We start from the raw sequence: 22,746 nt of genomic DNA, 5'->3' as shown, positions 1-22,746 counted from the left end.
CGAACGGGTACTTCAGCTCGGTGGATTTGACACCCCGAGCCCAGTACGAGGTGCACGGAGCAGCCTCTGAACCCCAGCCTCCGCCCCAACGACGCTTTGCCTTTGCTCGTCAAGGTGCCAGTGCATCCTCCACTTCAAGTGCATCAGTAGGCCTACCCCCAAGGGCCACACAGTCAAAATCATATCAGAGGTAAGTTGCAGTGGTCAGATAAAACTTTAGTTTAAAGTTTTAGTTTAAAGTTTTAGTTTTAAGTAATTTCATTGTTTTTAGGGATGTCAGTAGTTTTCAATGTTATAGTTCAATTTCAATGTCTGGGTAATCTTGAGTAATGTTTAACCAGAAAAGACCTGCTATACCTAATTACGGTAACTAAGACAATCAGGCCTGTGTGGTAAAAGAGCCACCCCTACTCAAAACAGGATGTTGACTGTACGACAGTTAAGTGCCTTCTTCATCATTTTTCTGCCGTTTATTCAGCAAATGTGAAAGAATATTGGATCATAACAGGCCGTTTTACATGACTGATGAAGCCTTCTCTAAATTGTGCATTGCTATGCACCCCTATACCAAAGATTTCAATATGATGTGAGGGAATTTTCAATGGATGAACATTATTATTCTCTGTGTTTCTGTGTGTTGAGCTCAAGTGGCCTATACTGAGAAAGATGTTTTTTCCTATGTTGTAATCGCTTTTCTGTGGCCTTGGTGGTAATGAACAGGGTGCTTGAGTTCATCCTAGCTTGCATCTTCTCATGATGTAACCACCTTTCCTGACCTTGGTGGTGATAAGCAGGGTGCCTGAGTTCTCATAACTACGCATCCGCCCGCACGCCAGGTGCACGCTCTAACAAAGCTTCATAGAAAATTTTGAGCCAATCACGTGAAGACACAAGCAGTGAGTGAATGCTTTCAGAGTATAATAGATAACATTCCTAAAACACAACTCAGAGTGCGCGTACTCTCGGCATCATCAGAAGTGATGTCTTCTTCTATTCTTCTCTTTCCTATTTTATATATATTTTATATGATCTACTATAATAAATGACTGAAAAGACAACTGTTAAGCGTTCTGAAGTGTTTATTAGAAATTTCCATTACAATTTGGCGTCCCCTGGGTGGGCCCTATGCGTCTGATCCTCGGACGACGGAACACTCCCAAGGCTACGGTGCGGAGCTGAGAACTCGGACGAGAGACCAGGCCATCAGGGCTCACCAAACCAGTAAGTGATAACTTTGCATTCTTGTGTAAAGAAATTAGTGGAAACAGTATTTAAAGAATGATACAAGAAATGGACAGAGATTCGTCCTAGTATTTAAAGACTGATATAAGAGATGGGCAGAGATTGTCCCAGTCAAGGAAGACTGATATAAGAGATGGACAGAAGTTTGTCCGAGCCCAGGAGGACTGCTAAGCTGTGGTGCCATCAATATGTTTGCAGAAAACGGATAAAACACAATTTTGAGACAATAAACTGCGAGTAGTTTATTGGGTTGTATAAGAGAATTATCCGCCCAAGTGACGACTGGGTAACGACTCACCTACTTGAGCGAAGGAAGTACGGGTGCGTGTCTCGACGGACTCACGTTCAGCGATTCGTAACTGGGAAAGAATTGAATCTTGCTCCCTTTGTTCTGTGTGAACAACTGGCCCGTCGGAGAAACGGGATAGAGAGGTTCGATCACGAAGTCGCAAAGACACACCGGTGTGCACGCAAAATATTGATGAATTAACAGAGTACTGTCCTCCTCCAAATTCTGAAACAGAGAAACAGCTTTTGTACACATGCGCGAGTTGTCTTTGAGGTTGTTGTGTTAAATGATACCTACTTTGGTTTAAGGCAAATGTCAGATAAATTGTTTACTAATAAGAAAACACCTTGTATTATTGTGTCACATTTTTGGACATAGTCCAACTTGTTCTTTTTGTGATCCTGATAAAGAAACTCAGCTGCTGTTGTCACAGCCTATTAATATAACAGTGTACAATGAGGAACAGAAACAGTAAGTTAGGGAAAGAAAAGAAAAAGCAAGTAAGCCTGAAGCTACATGTGCTATAATAAGAATTGGCTGTTCCTATGACAGCCCAAACATCCAGTTTATGAAAACCTCGTATGGCGAGGATTGTTTGGCACAGTTTGATATATGGGTAAAGGACTTAGGATTCCCTGGAAAGGGCAGTTTTAGTCCCAGGCAGATAGGACAGTTAGAAGAAAGTTGAAACAGAAGGAAAAAGAAGAGTCTGCAGATAATGTTAAGTTCTTAGGGGACTGGAGGGCGTTTTCTACATGGAAAGAAGAAACACTTAGGAGAGAATACAAAAGAGAGAAACGACAGGCAGGGCTCTCACCCTTTTCTCAGTGTTTGAAATTTCAGATGGACCCTGACCTGGAGTCTGCCCCACCACCCCAACACACACTGCCTCCTCAGCAAGGCGGAGCATCACTCCCACAAGCACTTCACCCACAGAAAGGGGGAGAAGTCGAGACAAAGAAGAAAAAAAAAACTGAGCCTCTGGAATCTCTCCCAGCCTACCAGCCACCTCCAGCATCAGCGCCTCTCAGCGCTTCTCCGTCACACACGAGATCCGGTCTTGGTCTATGGTGATGAAAAAGACACCCTCCTGGACCTGACCATGTGCTCACCAGTGGGTCCACAAGGCCATAATCTAAAGTCTGAAGTTCTTCATCTTCCAATTGTGGAAGTGGCTGGAGCTGACGGCGTGCTTTTAGTCCACAGACCCTGGATGACAGCTGATATCAAGGAAAGCATGGCTTCTCTTCCCAATGTGAGAGAGGTAGGAGGAAAGAGATTTGGTAACGAACTGTTGATATTTTGCAGAGAATTCTGACCGACCACCCATGAACTTCGCTGCCTAATCATGACCAAGATGGGTATAGATTAGAACAAAGTTTCCAAAGAATGGCCGGAAGCTGACCAGCGAATGACTACACCAGACTGGAGCGTGGCTGGCAATGGTGAGTATAGAGATACCATCACTGCTCTCTGTGCTCATCTGGACAGTACTTTTCCCTTGAACATAGACATTACTAAGATCAGTATGTGTAAGCAAGAAGATGTGAAGTGGTGTCAGCGTTTTTCGCCCGTCTCACCGCCGTGCATGAAAAAAAAAAAAAAACCAACACAGTGGCCTGACCAGACCCGTGAACCTGGCTGCAGTGGAGAGCACTCCTGAGTCTCACCAAGATCGAGCAGTACGCTGTGCATGCAGAAAAGCTGCTGAAACAGAAGGAGAAGACAAAGTCAGCACAAAGTGACCAAGACCTACATGCCACCAGTCTCACTCTTCTCCGGACTGCTCAGCCTGGACCTAGAGGACGAGGTCGAAGTAGGGGCCGAGACAGGACAACCTGGAGTGACTCGTCCTGGATAAAAGGTGCAACCTGCTACAACTGCAATCAAAAGGGACACATTACTCGAAATTGTCTCCACAGTAACAAGCAGAAGCCCCGTGAGGAGTACAGCAAAGCAGACTGATGGGCAGACTCCGGGAACAGGCCCCACACAGAGAACAGGGGAGGTAACACACACACACCTGATGATACACATACACGTAGACAGGAGCATTCACATAATGTTAAACACATTAGTAGCAGCACCTGCATGCAACAGCAAGACTACACAGAAACGCCCGATACACCAGTCCAAATTGATACACCTGAAGTTGCCCTAAGTTTGTTAAAATACACAACTACTCCCTTTTCTAAACTCCCTTGTATTCCCCTCACTGTGTGTGGGCATGTGTTAACCTTTTTAGTAGATTCTGGAGCAGCACACTCAGTGATACAACATGGGGTACTTCCAGTAGACCCACCGCTCAGCTCAAATTCTATTCAGACAGTGGGCATCTCAGGACAACCAGTAACCGAAACTTTCTCAGTCAACCTCCCGTGTGAAAGCGAGGGAGGAATAGTTACGTCCCACTCATTTCTTATCTCACATACATGTCCAGTAAATTTGTTAGCATGTGATTTAATGTGCAAATTAGGAGTAAATCTCACGTCCACTCCAGATGGACTAACTATTGAAGTAAGTGAAATGTGCGGTGTGCAGTATGGGTTTGGAAGCCCTCTGTATGTGTATGTCTGGCGGCTCTGCTCAGATCAACTCGCACAAACTCCAAAACACCTTGTACAGCTCGCACACTTGAACACCTCATCAGTTGACACAGATTATATGAAAGAGGAAGATTTGCATTGTACAGCACATGTTCACCAAGGGCAAGATGTAGAGTTTGAAAAGACTTGGTTTGCAGACCCCCATGCACGTGAAAGATTGACCCTCAAAACTATATATTGGTCCAAACATTATTGCGCTGTGCAGGTTTATTTTACTCGTTGTCCAAACAGCTGCATCAATGCTAATCGCAGTGTTCTCAAACATGTTATGCATGGCCTCAGAACAGAGGACTCTGAGGTTGACTGCTGCCAACATGATTTCTTTGACATCATTGATTCTATACCCCATGTCTCATTAGCAAAACCGCGAGCCGCCCATTGGAAAGACGTGGGGAAGTGGGTCAAGAAGTGTGCAGCCAATGACAATGAATGGTCCCGAACAGAGGACCCTAGTGTGTTGTTTTGTCAAAGGCTTGGGGTCTACAAGCAAAGTCAGGCTGTGTGTGTGCATGTTAAGCACAGCGTAATACTAGCCACTGATGACCAGGGTCCTGGGGACCCCAGCCATAGTGGCCTGTTTGTCTCTGTTTCCACAGGCATAACTCCAGCAGAGGTGCACCCCAAATTGGCGGGAGTTCCAAATTCCGTTTGGGCAAAGGGTAAACATGATGTGGGCCTAATAAAGAATGCTGAACCAGTGGTGATCACCCCCAAATCGGATTTCAGGCCTAGGCAGACCCAGTATCCACTCAAACCAGAAGCAATTGCAGGTATAAAACTGGTCTTTGATTCGTTGCTGAAGGCAGATGTAATTGTCCCTTGCCAGGACTTTCCAGTGCGCACTCCTATTTTTTCCAGTTAAGAAGGCAAGAAAACCGTCCCAGCCCGATGAGTGGAGGTTTGTCCAAGATCTGCAAGCAGTCAATGCTGCGGCTGTCCCAAGCACCTGACGTCCTTAAAGAGCGCTCTGCAGACCACACCCACTCTGGGACTGCCTGACCCCAATAAACCATTTGTTCAAACTGTCGATGAAAAGAAGGGTTTTATGACCTCTGTTCTTTTGCAGAAACACGGGGATAGATTGAGACCTGTAGCTTACTTCTCCAGCAGGCTGGATCCAGTGGCGGCTGGACTTCCTGTTTGCCTGCGTGCAGTTGCTGCAGCTGAAAAGGCGGTAACTGCCTCCAGAAATATTGTGGGGTATTCTAACCTCACCCTTTTGGTCCCACATGCTGTCTCCCTGCTTCTGTTGGAGAAAAAGACGTCACATTTGTCAGCACAGAGATGGTTGAAGTATAACACAGTCATACTTGATATGCCTAACATCACTGTGAAACGTTGTACTGTTCTGAATCCTGCCTCTCTTCTCCCTACAGAGGACGATGGAGAGCCACATGACTGTGTTGCTCTCACTAATGATTTTTGTTCCCCCAGGGCAGACTTAGAGTGACCCTTTTGGAAAATCCAGACATGGTCCTCTATGTGGATGGTTCAGCCTCCAGAGACCCAGAGACGGGAAAGAACAAAGTAGGTTTTGCCGTAGTCTCAGATCACGAGGTCCTCAAGGCGTCACGTTTGCCCTCGAACCTGTCGGCGCAGGCTGCAGAGCTCTGTGCCCTCATTGAGGCATGCAAATTGGTGGCAGGGCAATCTGTCAATATTTTTACGGACAGTAGGTATGCATTTGGCATTGTGCACGATTTTGGCACCATTTGGAAACATAGAAATTTTCTCACTAGCACAGGATCTCCCATTGCACATCATAAACTGGTCTCTGAGTTGTTGGATGCTGTTCTACTCCCTAGAGCTATTGCTGTGTGTAAGTGTGCTGCCCATACTAACAATACTGATCTTGTGTCTCAAGGGAATGCCAGGGCGGACGCGGCAGCTAAGTGTGCAGCCTCGGCTTCCAGTTCACCCTCTAACCTTGCCTTTCCTCAGGTTTCTACCCTTTGTTTACAGCTAGCGGACCTACAGAGCACTGCCACCCAGGACGAGAGACGAGTCTGGAAACAGGCAGGCTGTATCCTTGCAAACTCGGTCTGGGTTTGTCCCTCGGGCCGTCCCGGTCTACCAAAATACATGTTCCCTTTCTATGCAAAATTGGCACATGGGCTCACCCATGTGCCAAAAAGGGGGGATGGTAGCAGAAGTAACAAAGAGATGGTTCACAAAGGGGTTTTCAAATTATGCTGCGAAATTTTGCAAGCAATGCTTGATATGTGCACAATATAATGCAGATCAAGGTATCAAACTAACTCAAGCAGCACACCCAATACCAGACAAACCATTTGATCACCTCCAAATGGACTTTATTGAACTGACACCTAGTGAAGGGAAAAGGTACTGCCTGGTAATAGTTGACATGTTTTCAAAATGGGTAGAAGTATTCCCCACAGATAAACAAGACTCAGAGGCGGTAGTCAAAGCACTCCTGAGAGATGTAATTCCTAGGTGGGGTATACCTATCAAAATCTCAAGTGACAATGGAACGCCATTTGTTAATGCAGCCCTAAAGAAAATAAGAGCATTCCTAGGGATAGACCTGAAACAACATTGTGCCCATCATCCTGCCAGTGCGGGAGAGGTAGAGAGGGAAAATGGGTCACTTAAAAATAAACTAAGCAAAGCTTGTGCAGAAACAGGGCTAGGATGGACAAAGGTCCTCCCTGTAGCATTCACACAAATGAGGATGCAAACTAGGCCTAAACATGGGTTAAGCCCATTTTGAAATTCTGTTTGGACGAGTACCCAACACGGGGATAGGGCTAGCTCAAGGAACACTGCCGGACACCACACTGTGTGATGATGCAATGTTGAATTACTGTGTAACGTTGTCCTCTGCTTTGAAATCTATCCACAAACAGGTAAAGAAGCACTTCCCAAACCTGCTGAGGGACCTCTGCACGATCTACAACCAGGGGATTGGATCATGGTGAAGGACTTCCGACGAACCAAGTGGAACAAGCCACGGTGGAACGGCCCATTCCAGGTCCTGCTCACGACCCCAACGGCAGTGAAAGTCACAGGCAGAGTGACGTGGATCCACGCTAGCCGCTGCAGGAGGGTTCCTGAACCAGCTGAGCAGGAGGAAGAGGAAGGCCTAAGTGACCAGATGCTGACTAAAGCTCGTGAGGAAGAAAGGCATCACTGCATGGAACAGTGCGAGTATCACATCAATCACGTACGCTCCCTCAATAGGGAAGAGTATTTCAGTGTCTAGCCGATAGATAAGTCTTAGGGTTTTGAGTTTCCTCCAAGTCCCGGTGAGGTGGGACGAGGGCTGATAGGGCGTGCCCACCCTCTGAGCACCAATACACGTCAAGAAGGGCAAGGGTTAACTCAGTAACATTACTGAGGCACTGAACAAGATGCGCAAGGTTGCTGAACAATTACGAGCAGATGAACATGGAGGAGTTGAAGACAGCTGATCGTGTTAGTTCAGTGGATGGAAGACTCTGATTCTATCCACCATACCGGTCCTGGGCTTAGTGATTGTGATGCTATGTTTGCTCCCTGTTTTCTGTCAATGTTGTATGTCTGTGTTTCAGAGGCAGCTGACAAATATTGGTCACCAGATGGTGAAAATAGACTCCGATGACTTGCCTGACTGGCCTCCAAACTCACACGAAGACTATAACCCACCGTTCCATGACATCAGCACAGTTGACATGAAATTAGTCCTGACTTAAAACACTTTCATTATGATTGTTTCCTGTTCTATTATTCCTGATCTATGTATATGGCTTGCTAGCATTTATTTAAGATGTCTATGTCTTATAAAAACAGCCTTAGCATTATCCCTGTACACTCAATGACGTGTTAAGTCGAATCTCTCTGAGAACTCTTATCACTGAAACTGTGTACAGTTCTTTTCTTTCCTTTTAGCCATTTATCCTATAGGATAAAAAGGGGGGAATGTGAGGGAATTTTCAATGGATGAACATTATTATTCTCTGTGTTTCTGTGTGTTGAGCTCAAGTGGCCTATACTGAGAAAGATGTTTTTTCCTATGTTGTAATTGCTTTTCTGTGGCCTTGGTGGTAATGAGCAGGGTGCTTGAGTTCATCCTAGCTTGCATCTTCTCATGATGTAACCACCTTTCCTGACCTTGGTGGTGATAAGCAGGGTGCCTGAGTTCTCATAACTACGCATCCGCCTGCACGCCAGGTGCACGCTCTAACAAAGCTTCATAGAAAATCTTGAGCCAATCACGTGAAGACACAAGCAGTGAGTGAATGGTTTCAGAGTATAATAGATAACATTCCTAAAACACAACTCAGAGTGCGCGTACTCTCGGCATCATCAGAAGTGATGTCTTCTATTCTTCTCTTTCCTTTCCTATTTTATATATCTTTTATATGATCTACTATAATAAATGACTGAAAAGACAACTGTTAAGCGTTCTGAAGTGTTTATTAGAAATTTCCATTACAATGGTAACCAAGATAAATCGTTCTACTCGTCACCAATGTAACAAAGTGGAATTCCGGTCTCCTAAATGGGCTTCACGTTTTAAAATTTCCCCATTAAACTCCATTCATTCTGAACCCCCGCTAGTCTCCTAAAGGGGCACGGCAGCTCATAGACATGGCAGCTTAGAACCTTATGTCATATTGATTCTGGAAGAAGTTCCTTATGAACTGTCTCCTCCTTAAATAAATTTTGATTGATTGAATGTTAATTTGTCATAAATTATACACACAATTTTACCAGTTAACCTAATTGGCAGTGAATTTTTCTGATGTTGTCTTATGCATTGTTGTAGTTTCACAGCCTTGGAAGTAAATGAGTATCTACTAATATGTCACCCCTTTGAATATATTCTAGATCTGTGTTCATGGCTGAGCTTGTCAACGGCAGGTTGCAACCCAACAGAATGCTGGTGATCAGATTCCTGGAGGGGGATGCCACAGTTCAGGGCATTCTTGCCAAAGTGCAAGATGCCCTAGGGGCCTATGACCCCCTGATCCTGACTGATGGGCAGGGAAATGAAATACTGGACTCAGAGGGAACCAGAGGTATTATACAAAAAAAAAACAACTTTTGCCTTTGTAGTGTAGATCAGGGGTCCTTAAATGTTTTGGTGATGACTAAAAAAAAGTACTGGGTCATTTCAGTGGAAAAAAATAGATCTTTTTCTTATCTGATTGCCTATACATCCATAGATGTATCTAAAATACTATTCCTATTTCCTCTCTATAGGCTCCATATACTGGAAGCAAAATGCGAGAAAAATTCTTGCCCTTCCGGAGATGCACTTCGCTGAACTAAAATCAGGGAAAAGAAGGAAATCAAGGTAAGCACCCTTAATCAAAGAACTGTCAAAAAATGTAAATGTTGTTTTTAAAACATAGTTCGGGAGGAAGCCCGTGGAGTGATTGACAGCTGTCTTACCTTCTCCTGCCTTCTCAGAGATTTAATCCCTCCTGCTCATTCACCTGTCATGTGTGAAGGCTTCTTGAATTTTCCCACCTCTTCCCCTTACTCCTCCATTTCACTAGTGGTCCCACTCTACCATCCCTCTAGACACACGGGGGTGCGAGCGGATATCACTTTAAGCATCCCGGGACCAAGGCCAGCTACCATGCCAAACGTGCTTTTACTGTACATCAAGCACTAAAGGGCAAACTAGTGAAACAAAGGGTTCAGATGCAAAACCCTCTAAGTGCATTTGTGATAAGTTTACAAAAAATAGTTTCTATAAATGTAGTTAACTTCAAATCAGTCCATCTTATTTTGTTTGGGCTTGACATGCTGTGCTTGATTATAACATTAAAGTGGCTTTTTGATTGAGATTACTTGAGGACAATATAATTTAAAAACTATATATTTAGAGTTTTGTAATGTTTCTTCTTCAAATATTGTTCTTGTTTTTAGCCGAAATGATGATGCAATGGGCCTCCAAGAGGCGTATGAAAAAACTGAAGAGGTGGTTATGGCGGCCCAGTCCCTCACAAATGTGACCGATGCCATCAAAAAACTCTCCAAGCTGGCCATCGAATCCAGAAGTACACATATCTTGACTGAGGAACAAGCTGAACATATCAGAGCTGAATTCAGCTGCTGTGTGTGTAAAGGTACAGTATGTTGTCACATTTTCAAACAGGCTAGTTCCCCTAAATGTTGGCATGTTCCTTAACCCATTTAATCCCAGTGATCACATTAGTGACCAACTTTTTTTCCTGTCTTTTGGAAGCTCCAGAGTGGTTTCTATTAGGTTTAAATGGCAACTTTTTCTTTAAAATTGAACAATAGACTTTCTAGATTAACCTGTGTCAAAATCATGTGACCAGTATGAAAGGTCAACTGACCAGATCACCTAACTTTATGTGTGTGCCTTTAAAGGAGAAATATCTTCCTGAGACCTCTATAAAAGAAGTTAATTTAAATATTAAATATGCATACAAAACTATCAAATTTGCTACACATACATACAGTATATGGGGTTCACTTCTGATATACTGTATGTTTAAACGTATACTCCTGTGTATATATTGTGCTCCTGTCTATATATTGTGCTCAAGTAGAACCATATCCGTGGCCCTAAAACCCTGAACCGTACTGAACCATAGGCACATTGTACTGTTGCATCCCTGGTGTCTAATTATTTTTTGTCTCTGTCTTGCAGGGCCAGTGATGGACCCAATGCTGGCAACTTGCTGCAGGGCAATCCTTGGATGCAAAACCTGCATCACACGGTTACTGCACACAAGCAACGAATGTGTAAGATGTAGGGCAGACAACCTGGCCTTGAATTTGGTGGAGGTGTCTGGGCTTTCTGAGGCCCTGAATACGAGTTTATTTTTTACTTTTTTGTCTAGCAGCTTTTTGCAAAACACTGCCATGTTGGAGGCATCCGTGAGGAACAGTTGATGGTTAAACCTTAAAAAAAAACACACATTGTTTAGTTGATTTTCTTTATTGATAATGAAAGAGAAAGTAAAAGAAATACTTTAAAAAGACACATTTTGTGTTAACATGTTTATAAGAGTTTATTTTTTTTAGTTTTTTGTCGAACAACTTTTTGCAAAACTTTGTTATTCAGCTGAGCAAACACTGCCATGTTGGAGGCATCTGTGAGAAACAGTTGGTGAAACCTTGAACATAACAAAAAAATGTAAGGTAAATTGTAAAAATAAAAAAGCACATTGTGAAGTTGATTGTCTTTATTGATTATGTCAAGTTGATTTTTGTCATTGATTAGTAACTGGCATGTACAGCATGCATAGAATTTTAGTCACTCAATCTATTAAATGTGAGAATTGGTAAGGTTTATAAGGTGGCCCAATGCATCCTGAAAGGGTTTGAAGTCTCTGTTAACAACACTGTTGTACAGATATGTCAAATCAGGGTAGGTTTTAGCAAACAGGCGCTCAACACTAATCTTCTCATCAAGTTGGAGTGGGTCTGTTCCAAAGCAGGAGACTCTTGTTAGAGAGTTTCCCACTTCCTTCTGGTACAGGTCAGCTGCTTCTGCCACATGAGGTAGAAGTCCCTCAGGTACCTTTTTCAGACAGCCATCTTTGGCCAGTTGATTGGGTATTCCTTTTCCTGTAATTAAATTACAGGAAAAGGACTCAAAATTACGTTTCTCACTGTCCCATGCATAGACAAAAAGAAGACAATAAAAGACAATGCAATGCAATATAAAGGGTACAGGTACCAGGGATTCTGTGTGCATTCCAAGTGTCAATCACTTTTCTCATGCCAAGTTCAGACAGCTGTCTTGTCAGGTTAGACACACAGTATCTGCTGATGTTGCAGTCCATGTCCAGGAGTTCTTGGTCGGTAAGCTGGATAAGGGCGTCTTTGAGTGGGTAATTGACCCTACTGTTCACCTCAGGCCAGATCCGCTCAACTATATGATTCTAGAGAACAACCAATCAAATATGAGCATAAGTTTAGTAAGAGTGGTGCAACTATTTTAGAGATTTTTTGGAGTAAGTAAAATGTAGCTTAAGACAAGAGACAGGGACACTTTGTTAAAAGGCACAGCAGCAACAGACACAAAAATCAACAGCAAGAGACAAGACAAAAATGAAATGTCAATACTAATAAAACCTCTATCAGACAGTAGTCTGGTTAACACCAGACCATATCACAAGTGAAATATGGTCTGGAATCCGCCTATTGAATTTCTCATATGGGAGGTGTGGTTTACGATTGTCAACGGCCGTTTATTGGACATTGCGAATGTCTATCATTTGGCGTATACGTAACCCATGGCCAATCATGGCAGTTGTACCCGGTGACGTAGTTAGAGCGACAAAGAAGACGAAGAGGCGAAGAAGAGAAGGAAAGAGAAAGAGAAGGCAAAACAAAAATAGGAAAACAATGGCACCGAACGATTACTGCCATTTGTGCAAGACAAATATGAGAGAAGCTGGTTTGGTTAGTTTGGTTCGTATCACTCGCCACCATGTTAAATGTGATCCATAAACAGTCCCAAATAAACTACAAGCTTCCGTTTGTCGAGTAGTACGTGTCACCGTCTTTCCACCCTCCCCACTCTCTGATTGGCTCCCTAACTCAGGCGAGCCTTTAGACCATAGTTTCCATGCTGTCTTTTCAGAACGGAACGATTGTGCAAAGCAGCATGGGATTTCCCAGGCTAATCAGACAGCAGTGGGATTGGAAAACAAAGGTGGAATGGTGAATTTAGAGCCTGGCTTTGAAGGTGGAGAGGGAAGTGCATTGACGTAGTGAAAGAGGGAAGGTGTTCCAGAATTGGGGGACAGCCACACTAAATGCCTTGTCACATATGGGACAAAGGTTTGTGGAGGGGTGGAGAGAAGTGAGAGAGATCACCTTTACGGTAAATTACTAAATGCCATCAAGGCACACACAAAACTACATGGGTGAATGTTTTCAAAATATCAGCATACTCCTTTCTGTTTTTTTTTTACCTTTGTTGATGTGGTTTGATGGTAAGGGGGTTTGTCCTGACAGTGTCTGTGGGATGCAAGAATTTCTTGAATGAATAACGTCAAGTAGAACTCCTTGCCATGGTCAACACGGACCTGATCCCACATCCCATAGTTTACCACAGCAGACCTTGAATTGTAAAGACATGAAAGAGATCAGATTTGCGCTGTCACAATAAACAACCAACACCAATCATTGTCATAACATCCCATTGTATAGAATAGGGCTTTGGCTTTTGTGATGAATTTACAACAAAAGATCCTTGCGTATAAGGTATAGATAGGTATGTAGCCATGTTAAGGTTGATTGATTACACCAATTATTAAATTACATGACATACCTATGAACATCTTCATAAATGACGAGATTGTTCTTTACTGGCATTGTTGCATGTGCCACTACCTTGCGAGAATAGCCATCTATGGCAATCACATGTGTCACTCCAAACATTGCAAGTTTTTCATTTTGATCTAAGTGGAGCTTATGCCCCATATACCGTAGGTAGCATTGTATGGGACAGGGTTGAAGTTCCCCAGGCCCTGTAATATGACAAGTGATTTTGATCAGTTCATGTCTGATATATAATCTCTGTTCAAATACAGCAAGGCCTGACCTCTATTACTGTGGAATGGATTCACCTAGAATACAGTCTATATCAGTTATTATAACTGTTTCAATTCCAGTTAATGTTAATTTGTCTTGGTGTGCAGCAATATATCTGCTGCAATCATTTTAGCTAAAGTACATTTTTTTGTTTTGTTATGATACAGATACAAGGAAGTTTATGTCACATGCAGAAATGTGAAGAATGCCATACAATTATGTCAGTGTGTCAGTGTCTCAGCCTAATTTGCATAAAGGGTTGTAGGGGCAAGGTGAAGTTCACAGTGCAGAAAGTGCCATGGGCAGTCATGGGTTAGGGTGTCAGGCTTGTAGCCCAAGGGTTGCCGGTTCGATTCCCGGCACGCCAGGTTGGTGGGGGGAGTAACCAGTGCTCTCCTCCATCATCCTCCATGACTGAGGTACCCTGAGCATGGTACCCTTGGGGCGCCATTTGAGGCTGCCCCCTTGCATGGGTGAGGCATAAATGCAATTTCGTTGTGTGCAGTGTGCACTGTGTGCTGTGGAGTGCTGTGTGACAATGGGAGTGTCCCAGGTGGGCTTTCAAAAAGTGCATGGGGGGGGGCCTTTGTATTTCCTATCTTAGCTTATTTCAGGCAATAGGCCTACTGTACCTTGCATCTCATTTCGTGGTAGGGTCTCGCCACCCCGTGCAGGATTCTACCAACGCGATTTTCTGCAGCAATAATCCCTTTGGTTGCCAAGTAACCAGTCATAAACTTTTGGCCAAAGGTTGGGCCAGTCTACAAAAGTGGAAGCGGATTAGGAAAGGTTGAAATAGCCTAAAGTTCATATAGGTTCAAAGAGAACAGCACCCCAGTTTGATTTAGAATAATGCGCACCATTTCACTAGTGCACTAGCCTAGGACTTACACAGAGATTTAGTGATGCATCACGACTGACATTGTCATTTTTTTAATTTATCTCATGTTTTACCAGGAAGGTCCCATTGAGATACAATATCTTGTCTTCCAGGGAGTCCTGGCCAAGATAACGACTTAAAAGTTTCATACAAGAAATACAGACTAACATAAACCAAAACACTAGGACAAAACAGTCAACAATAACACATAGAACACAGAGTAAAAAAAAAGAAAAAGAAATGAGACATACGTAGTATAAAATGAAGAAGCAGTAGCCTTAATTAAAAACAATGGCACTCTTCTGTAAGTACTGACTAAACAATTTTTAAAAAAAATGCAATAGAGGGTATTGTCACAAGATTTAGTGTATTTTGTAGCTCATTCCAAGCACACTGTGCATATGCACAGAAGGCTGTTTTACCAAGTTCTGTTTGTGACATTGGAATTTGAAAAGGTATTTTCTCTGATGCACGAGTGCTAAAAGTGTAAGTATGCCATACAAGCAGACTAGATACAGTGGTGCTTGAAAGTTTGTGAACCCTTTAGAATTTTCTATATTTCTGCATGAATATGACCTAAAACATCATCAGATTTTCACACAAGTCCTAAAAGTAGATAAAGAGAACCCAGTTAAACAAATGAGACAAAAATATTATACTTGGTCATTTATTTATTGAGGAAAATGATCCAATATTACATATCTGTGAGTGGCAAAAGTATGTGAACCTTTGCTTTCAGTATCTAATGTGACCCCCTTGTGCAGCAATAACTGCAACTAAACGTTTCCAGTAACTGTTGATCAGTCCTGCACACCAGCTTGGAGGAATTTTAGCCCATTCCTCCATACAGAACAGCTTCACCTCTGGGATGTTGGTGGGTTTCCTCACATGAACTGCTCGCTTCAGGTCCTTCCACAACATTTCGATTGGATTAAGGTCAGGCCATTCCAAAACATTTACTTTATTCTTCTTTAACCATTCTTTGGTAGAACAACCTGTGTGCTTAGGATCATTGTCTTGCTGCATGACCAGGCTTATCTTGAGACTCAGTTCATGGACAGATGTCCTGACATTTTCCTTTAGAATTCGCTGGTATAATTCAGAATTCATTGTTCCATCAATGATGGCAAGCCGTCCTGGCCCAGACGCAGCAAAACAGGCCCAAACCATGATACTACCACCACCATGTTTCACAGATGGGATAAGGTTCTTATGCTGGAATGCAGTGTTTTCCTTTCTCCAAACATAACGCTTCTCATTTAAACCAAAAAGTTCTATTTTGGTCTCATCAATCGACAAAACATTTTTCCAATAGCCTTCTGGCTTGTCCACGTGATCTTTAGCAAACTGCAAATGTGCAGTAATGTTCTGTTTGGAGAGCAGTGGCTTTCTCCTTGCAACCCTGCCATGCACACCATTGTTGTTCAGTGTTCTCCTGATGGTGGACTCATGAACATTAACATTAGCCAATGTGAGAGAGGCCTTCAGTTGCTTAGAAGTTACCCTGGGGTCCTTTGTGACCTCGCCGACCTTGCTCTTGCTCTTGGAGTGATCTTTGTTGGTCGACCACTCCTGGGGAGGGTAACAATGGTCTTGAATTTTCTCCATTTGTACACAATCTGTCTGACTGTGGATTGGTGGAGTCCAAACTCTTTAGAGATGGTTTTGTAACCTTTTCCAGCCTGATGAGCATCAACAACACTTTTTCTGAGGTCCTCAGAAATCTCCTTTGTTCGTGCCATGATACACTTCCACAAACAGGTGTTGTGAAGATTAGACTTTGATAGATCCCTGTTCCTTACATAAAACAGGGTGCCCACTCACACCTGATTGTCATTCCATTGATTGAAAACACCTGACTCTAATTTCACCTTCAAATTAACTGCTAATCCTAGAGGTTCACATACTTTTGCCACTCACAAAGATGTAATATTGGATCATTTTCCTCAATAAATAAATGACCAAGTATAATATTTTTGTCTCATTTGTTTAACTGGGTTCTCTTTATCTACTTTTAGGACTTGTGTGAAAATCTGATGATGTTTTAGGTCATATTTATGCAGAAATATAGAAAATTCTAAAGGGTTCACAAACTTTCAAGCACCACTGTATATAGAACGGCAACTTACCTAAGATAGCTTTTGCAACAAAAATTAAAATATGACTTTTCCTTCTTATAGACAGAGATGTCCACTGAACCATATGATAAAGGTTACAGTGATGCGTCCTTGCGTTTGCCCCTGTTATGAAGCGCAGGGCAGAATGGTACACCACATCCAACTTTTTCAGAAGGGATGTGCCAGCATGCATATATATTATATCACCATAGTCTGTAACTGCCATAAAAGTACTTTGAACTAGTTTCTTTCTGGCAGCAAAAGGAAAACATTTTTTCAAACGAAAATAAAAACCTAACTTTGGCCTTAGCTTTTTTAAGAGACTATCTATGTGGGTGCCAAAGGACAGTTTGTCGTCAAGCCATATACCTAGGTATTTGTAACAGGTAACCCTCTCTAGATGACTGCCATTTAGTGTTGAAACAACATAATTTGAGTTAGTTAATCAAGAGCGTGTTAAAACCATAAATTTAGTCTTTTGGCATTCAAAACCAATTTCAACCTAAGAAGGGAGACCTGCAGAGTGTTAAAAGAAGACTGTAAAGAATCTACTGCCTTTTGAACAGATGATGCTGTAGTGTAGATAATTGTATCATCTGCATAGAGGTGAACTTTAGCCGGTTCTAAACCTGCACCGATATTATTAATAAAAATAGAAAACAAAATGGGCCCCAAAATGGATCCTTGAGGAACACCCATCTTCACCTGTAGATATTTAGAATTATAATTTTCAACCGACACACACTGAGTTCTCCCAGTTAAATAATTAGTGAACCAGTTCAATACACCATCAGTGCAACCTATACATTTCAGGCTCTGTAAAAGAAGCCCATGGTCTACAGAGACAAAAACTTTGGTTAGGTCAACAAAAAGTGCTGCACATGATTTTTTGTTATCCAAGGCAGTGATGATATCATTTGTAACAGATGTAACTGCAGTTATTGTGCTGTGGCCTTGTCTAAAACCTGATTGTGAGGAACTTAAAATATTATTTTCTGTTACAAAAACACTTCAGTTGTTCATTTACAAGAGATTCAAAAACTTTAGCTGTGACAGACAGCCTCGAAATGGGACAGTAGTTATCTAAAATAGAGGGATCGCCACCTTTTAACAGTGGAAGGACCAGTGCTGTCTTCCATGAGCTAGGTATAGTCCCACTGCTAAGACTAAGATTAAAAATTGAGGCAATGGGTCCAGCTATCAAACTTGCTACAGTCTTAAGAAAAAAAGGTTCAATTCCATCTGAACCAGCAGATTTTTTACAAACCAGAGTAGACAGTTCTTTATGGACTTGTTGAGGTGTGATGGTAAATAAATTAAACCTATTTGTAATTTGAGGTGTAGAAGTGACTGTCCTGTCTGTACCATCTTGGAGATCTACTTTAGCATTCAGACCAGCGTTAATAAAATGTAAATTGAAAGCATCAGCAATGCTTTGCTTGCCTGTGACTTCTTTATAATCAATCTTCAACAAATCTGGAAATGTGGTAGGTGACACAGACCCTGACGTGGATTTAACCAACTTCCAGAATTTGTTTGGATCATTTAGATTTTGGTTTAATAAGTTAAGATAATATTCACTTTTGGCATTTTTTTATTAACCTGGTGCACTTATTTCTTAAAGCCCTATACACATCCCAGAGTCTAGGATTATTATTTTTATCCCTCTTTGCCTTGGCCCATGCTTTGTCCCTTTGTCTGATAAGGATTGCAATTGATTCATCAAACCAAGGATTATCTCTACCTTTGACTCCAAGTCTCCTTATAGGGGCATGCTTGTTGATTAAAGCCACAAAAGTTGATTTAAAAAAATTCCATGCAAGATCAACATGAACCATCTCATCAACCCGGTTTAAATCACTATAGTACACATCATGCAAGAAAGCCTGTTCATTAAAACATTTATAGTTCCTTTTAAAAATAAAACGAGGTTGAGCCTTGGGTGGTTTACAGGTTCTGACACAGGCAATTGCGCAATGATCACTTATATCATCGCAGAAAACTCCAGTCGCAGAAAACTTATGTGGACTGTTTGTAAGAACGACGTCAATCAAAGTGGACTTGTCCATAAGCTTGGAGTTTAAACGAGTTGGAGAGTTTATCAGTTGTGATAAATGTAGACTGTCACAAATATCCTTAAGTACGTTTGAAGAAATTGACATTCTGGTAATAGTAAATTTATAACAGGGTCAATGTCAAAACACGAAAGAAATCCTACCTCATCAACAGCTGACGAAACGGCGACTTCCAATTGTGCATCAGATACCACTCTTGTAAGGTTGTGAGCGTCACAAAACCTCCGTACACTCATAACAGAACAGCCATGTCCTGCGCCAATGTCTTTGAGGTGCTGTGAAATATCTGCATGCGTAGCATGCCTTCGCAACATTTCGCAAATTAAGTCGGAATATGCCTCCAAAGACGCCATGTCATGCGGATGAGAATAAACAAACCATAACGCTCCCAACCCGCCCACAAGCTTAGGCTTCCAGGTCACCCAAAAACATAAGCTCTAAATAAACTAAAACACAATTCAGAATGGCATTTTTCAAAATTGCTTTTTCCATTTTTCTGCTGTTCAATGACTCATTTTCAATAACTAAAAATACATCAAAACATGGCTCTGGATTCCATTTCACAAGTCATACACAAGTGTAAAAATTCATAAATGAGTCCTTTTTCATTTCTCATGTGACTTCCAAAATAGAATAATGAATGAATGAAAAAGTACATGTCCGGGTGCACATTTTTCCATTATGTATTTTTGATCCAAGTCTAAAATTGAAATAATGAAAAACATGGCCTTTTTAGTTTTTGATATCCGATTCAAAATCAAATAACATATTTTAATTTTTTTTAATTTTTGATTGTCAATTGAAAAATGAAAGAATTAGTGATACACAGACTCATATGGTCCTCAATGTTTTGTACTTCTGAATAAGATAACACGTAGTGTTATTTTCCTGTTCACATGTTTTTGAATTTAGAAGTTTACAGTGAGCATTTAATAGTGAATAATATATAATGTTTCAAATGAACCTAGATATGTTTAATCTTCCCTAAAGGTTTTTTTTTCCAGTCAGACTTTTTCTTCATTTTATGTAGTCTTCAAATATGAAAGGCAGAGTGATTTTGGTAAAAACTTGTTTAGATTTATTTGTGTTCTGTGTGAAGAAATGAAAAGTATTCCATTTGCAATAAAAAAAAAAATCATTAAATAGTTCATTTGCATTTAATGTTAATGGTTCAAAGAATGTCAGGCTGAATGGTTGGCCCCCACACATTTTCACCTCACCAAATCTGGCCCTCTTTGCAAAAAGTTTGGACACCCCTACCTTAAAGCCTTGGATATCAACCCAGATAATTGGGAAGCAATTGCTAGGGCAGATCCTAGTGATGCATAGCACTGAACAGAGGATGCCAAGCCTCGGGAAGCCTATATGTTATTTCTGCAAAAGAGATGCTGCAAGCAGTTTGTCACTCGCAACATGGTCAGCCTTAAGAACTGTGCATGTTGTATGAATGTGTGTTAACAAGTTTCTGTTCCTACTGTTTATGTTGATATTTGAACTGCATTACTGTGTCACTGTGATGATTGAATCCTGTACTGGTAGATTAACTGCTTTACTGTTTGTAAAGTACAATGGCACTACCCTTGGTTTGCATGTATGGTGCTCTGTGATTAACTGGTGTCTCATCATCATTGTTTCTTTACTTTCTGTTTATCTCCAGTTTTAAATTAAAATAAAAGACAATCTCAGATTTTCAGTAGTGGTCATGATATATAGCTCTGGGGGAAAAAATAATAGACCACTTCATTTTTTTCTTAAATCAACACCTCTCTGTATGGCAGCCATTTCATTCCAATGTCTGTGTTGGAATTCCAACACAAGCACACCTCATTTTCCTAAATGAGGTACTAATTAGATGATTACTTGAACCAAATCATATTTAATGAGGAAAATTATAAAAAAACACTGTTGTGGCCATCACTATCCTCTTGCAATAGGACCAGTTTGGATGGCAAAAACAGTGAAAATAGTACCTTGAATTTAATTGGAATACAAAAAAATAAAAATATCTATTCCTTATGCCAGAAGAGTTAAAAAGAAAAGTTTTGAGTGAGAAAAAGAAGAGTTCAGGTCTGGCTTTACTGGCAGAGGGATACAGTAAGCGTTAGGTTTCTTCAGTCCTCAAAATTTCAAAGATGGCAGTTTATAAGAAAAAAGGTCAAGCAGCAGAAATTGGGGACAACAAAGTTCCAGGCTGGCAGAGGGCGAAAATGACTCTCCACTGACCAGGACTATTATAAGCTCCTTCAAATGTCACTCAACAACTGTAGGATATCAAGTGACCTACAAAAAGAATGTGTCTTTGAAGGTTCTCAGTTATCCATGTCATCATAAACCATGGGTGCTAAAGAAGGCAACTGGACTTGCTTGAAATCCTTGAAGACTTTTCACCTCTCATCCAAAAGGCTTCTTGAGTTCTGTCTGACTTGTGGGGAGTTCCAGGTGTTTATCCTCTAGTGGACCAAAAGCAACCCTAAGGAGAACTGTTGATGTGCCCCTTTTCCATCAAAGCAGTTCCAGGGCTGGTTCGGGGCCAGTGCTTAGTTTGGAACCGGGTTTTCTGTTTCCAGTGACAAAGAACTGGCTCTGGGGCCAGAAAAAAACGGTTCCAGGCTAGCACCAACTCTCTGCTGGGCCAGAGGAAAGAACCGCTTACGTCAGCGGGGGGGTGGAGTTGTTAAGACCAACAACAATAACAAGACCGCGAAAGATCGCCATTTTTAAGCGACGAGAAGCAGCAGCTGTACAAACGCAAAGTCATCCATTATTATTGTTGTTGTTGCCGCTGCTGCTTCTTCCATGTTGTTTTTGCTTTGATATTTGTGCCAAGGTTTATGTAAACGTAGCGCCGTAACTGATGTATACAGTGATGTAACTGACGTATACAGCGATGTAATGACGTATACAGCGACATAATGACGTGGCTCCGCTTAGCACCGCGAGCTATGGAAAAGCAAACTGGTTCTCAGCTGGCTCGCAAGTTGAACAAGTTGTGAACCAGCACCAGCACTGGTTCCAAACCAGCCCTGGAACTGATTTGGTGGAAAAGGGGTATCAGTCATCCTGTAGGCTGTTAGGGTCACTGAAGGCCAGGTGTGAATGTTTTTAACAGCTTAGAAGGTCTCAAAACACATCAAAGAAACACTTCAGAAATGTGGATATCCCAACTGCGCTTTCATCAAGACCAGGAAAAGAAACATAATGGACAGGGAAGAAAACAGCGAGAAACACAATAACATTGTCATTCCCTACATTTCTGGACTATCTGAGAAACTCAGGAGGATCTTCTACAAACACATCCCTGTACACGTCAGACCCAGTAATAATCTGAGGCAGAAATTGGTCCACCCTCAGGACAGAATACCCAGACACAGGGACGTGCACAGGATTATAGAGGGGCAGGGGCTCAAAGTCAGAAAAAGGGCAGCAAGTGCATGATTTTTTTCCGGTCCTTTCCAAAATATGGAAATGTAGAATTAAAATTAACGTACTAATAAGAAGGTAAGTACTTAGCTAAGTGTCCTGTGTTGGTGAAAGTGATATGCAATTTCCATTTCTTTTGTGTCAGCAAAATTGTCACTCACTTTATCATAGGCTTGGAAGACATGCAAAGCAATAAAACTCTGGTGCATTATTAGGCTTTTTTATTGTTAAAGATTTAACATTGAACAGTGAAACCTGAACTTTGAACAAATAAGTAAATAGCCTAATGGACAAAATGATAAAAATCAGTCCTTCCTCTCATAAGGTAGAAGCCTAACATTCCAGGGGCCTTAAAGCAGTAACCTTCTGGGGGCCATGTCCCTGTAGATATTAATGACCTCATTGTGATTTATGGGTATGTCTTTTTCAATCGAGAGGAGAAGGAGATCAGAGAGCTTCTCTTCTTTGCATAGGCTTCTGAGTACATTTTTCACAAGCTTTAGCTTGGAGAAAGACCTCTCCACTGTTGCAGTGGACACTGGAATCGTGGCATATACTGTATTCTCATCATTTCCTCCAGTGCTGG

At 41.7% G+C, this 22,746-nt stretch overlaps 1 long non-coding RNA gene and 1 pseudogene across 1 annotated transcript; one reads left to right on the top strand and one right to left on the bottom strand.

Annotated features, from left to right (window-relative positions):
• Positions 1-112: 112 nt before the first annotated feature.
• Positions 113-9,431, top strand: LOC132888154 (uncharacterized). Its single transcript, XR_009654909.1, has 3 exons — positions 113-190; positions 8,968-9,158; positions 9,343-9,431. It is a non-coding gene; the product is annotated as an uncharacterized LOC132888154 (long non-coding RNA).
• A 1,943-nt stretch (positions 9,432-11,374) lies between these two features.
• On the bottom strand, positions 11,375-19,140 carry LOC132888153 (uncharacterized; annotated as a pseudogene).
• Positions 19,141-22,746: the final 3,606 nt, after the last annotated feature.

Source organism: Neoarius graeffei, chromosome 6, assembly GCF_027579695.1.
Source record: "Neoarius graeffei isolate fNeoGra1 chromosome 6, fNeoGra1.pri, whole genome shotgun sequence".
NCBI lineage: Eukaryota > Metazoa > Chordata > Actinopteri > Siluriformes > Ariidae > Neoarius > Neoarius graeffei.
Note: the sequence above shows the minus strand (reverse complement) of the source record. Positions and strands in the feature narration are given on the sequence as shown.